The 2,527-nt window shown below is 33.2% G+C and overlaps 1 long non-coding RNA gene across 1 annotated transcript in view; it reads right to left on the bottom strand.

Annotated features, from left to right (window-relative positions):
- Positions 1–674: 674 nt before the first annotated feature.
- LOC137641381 (uncharacterized) overlaps positions 675–2,527 on the bottom strand; it is a 3,674-nt gene continuing 1,821 nt past the window's right edge. The window contains exon 3 of the long non-coding RNA XR_011044507.1: positions 675–1,560. This is a non-coding gene — a long non-coding RNA (uncharacterized lncRNA). The remainder of the gene's footprint in view (positions 1,561–2,527) is intronic.

The raw sequence follows: 2,527 nt of genomic DNA, 5'->3' as shown, positions 1-2,527 counted from the left end.
ATTTCCATGCCAACCCTGAAATTTCTTTTAAATTACGGTCGCCTGTATTTTCCTGAAATACGGTTGAGAATAGTCTATTTTTGCGAAGATTTTCTGATTAAAGTTAAGGTTTTTTTTTTTTTTTTTTTTTTTTTTTTTTTAACAGTGAAGCCATAATCACCTACTTTTTTTTCCATGAATCGGTATGCAATGGTAATGAAATTCTAGGATACAAATTATGTTTTTCTTCTTCCACCAAGATGTAGAAGGCTTTCAGCTCTTACGTGTTTCATGATTCCTGTTATTTTTCATATTTTAATGTACTATAGTCCATTTCCTTTAGCGATGCATATTTGCACCGACTCGCAGCGGTGCCCTTTTAGCTCGGAAAAGTTTCCTGGTCGCTGATTGGTTAGAATTATCTTGTTCAACCAATTAGCGATCAGGAAACATTTCCGAGCTAAAAGGGCACCGTCGCGAGTCGGTGGGAAACTTTTCCTAGCTAAAAGGGCACCGCCGCGAGTCGGTGCAAATATGCATCCCTAAAAGAAATGTACTATAGTCATTCGCCCCCCCTTAGGAGGGTTTGCCATAGTCTGTCTCTGTTCTCCTTTATTGTATATAAATAAACTCTTGTGGGATTATCTGTCTCCTTAGGCATGATGTAAACAACATAATTATTAGCTACAGTTTTAATTATAAAAAATTTCATGTGAAATATTTACAAATAATAAATGGGATTAGGATGAGTATAATAATAGTTAGAAGTCATTTCTTCTTTAGCTCATTTACAAAATCTGTAATCGCCGAAAAAGCTTATGAATTGTTTCAAATGTTGAAAATATGTATGAAAGTACAAAAAGAGAAACAATAATAATAATAATAATAATAATAATAATAATAATAATAATAATAATAATAATAATAATAATAATAATAATAATAATACAAACTTGTTTATCAGGAAAGGTTGGCACTGTTTTTGGTAAGGGAAGATAAGTTTTCTTAAGTGTGCTTGCACAGTAGGTTAAGTATACCACATCACTACAATACTGAGTCTGTTATTATTTGGCAGCAGTCAGCTGTGGTCTGTGCGAGCATACCTTGTAGTTACTGCCATATAAACAAAACAGATTTTCATTTGTAACTAAAATAATCAGAAAAAACACTGCACACACCATCACAATGAAAAGTAAATGTTAATACAATCCTATTAAATGAATTTCCATTGACCAGTGGAGTACCCCAAGGGAAGGTGTTATCACCTATGTTGTTTATCCTCCTCGTGGATTTTGTAATGATAGAACAGTTGGGGATGGCGGAGAAGGATTGGACTGGATTGGTAACACTTAATCCAGTCTAACTTCTTCGTAGGCTCAGTACTGGAAAAATACCTTAACGGTAAATGACTTAACAGCTCTATCTTCTCTTTTTATATTTTTTTTTCTTTTTGTGATAGTTAAGATGTCGCTGGGCAGTTAGCCCAGTACCGGCGGGCATCTTGCGGATATCCTGCGAAGGGTCGAATGTTGGCACTGTCGTATTTCCAGAACTGGTTTCCTTTTAAGAAGTAGGATTCGTCTGTAAAGGAGGGAAATTGGGTTTAGATACAAATAAACAAAAATCAATAAGATATATGAACATTATGGATTCTAGAAGTCAGAGTAACTGGAAAAACTGAATCAGAGCAATTAGAACCACCATTGTTATTAATGTTCTCATTTACTTTTAGATGAGCAAACTATAAATTATGATGATTTTGGAAAATAAAAACTCCGTTAGATATAGGCGCAAATATAGCATTGTATTTCATTCATAATTACAACAGCGGAGAGGTTATAACAACAGTATTGTTGATCTAAATTTTTATAGTGATTTTTTTTATATAACAATTTTTATAGTGATTTCTTATATACAAAAACTCTATCATTATTCATTGTGGATTAATATCTAATTACAAACATCTAACGGGTCTGATTCTTGAAGAAGAAAACTGATTCTTGAAAATACGGAGAAAATTTTATTTTGAGAATCCTGTGTATCTGAATTATTAATAAAATTAAGAGAATGCATATTTATTCAAAATTTTCATAGTGATTTTTACCTAAAAAAATCACTATTATTATTATTCATTCTGAATTAATGTTTAATTTCATGCATGGAACGGGTCTGATTCTTGAAGAAATACTTAATATAATGGTTGAAGATTGATTCACTTTGTTAAAATGTGGTGTACCTTGAAGATTGTTTGTATATTACAAATACTGAAGAAACTGTTTTATTTCGAGGATAAACTGCATTTAAAAGGATGAAGCGAGACTTTTGAGCTCAGTGATTTCAATAATTTCATGCTTAATTGCTGTGATCTGCTTCTATTTCAGCTATAGTCCATTTCTTTTAGCGACGCATATTTGCACCGACTCGCAGCAGTGCCCTTTTAGCTCGGAAAAGTTTCCTGACCGCTAATTGGTTGGACAAGATGACTCTAACCAATCAGCGATCAGGAAACATTTCCCGAGCTAAAAGGGCACCGTTGCGAGTCGGTGCA

This window comes from Palaemon carinicauda, chromosome 1 (assembly GCF_036898095.1).
Source record: "Palaemon carinicauda isolate YSFRI2023 chromosome 1, ASM3689809v2, whole genome shotgun sequence".
Taxonomy (NCBI): domain Eukaryota; kingdom Metazoa; phylum Arthropoda; class Malacostraca; order Decapoda; family Palaemonidae; genus Palaemon; species Palaemon carinicauda.
The sequence above is the reverse complement of the archived record's forward strand: the minus strand, read 5'-3'. Positions and strand labels throughout refer to the sequence as shown.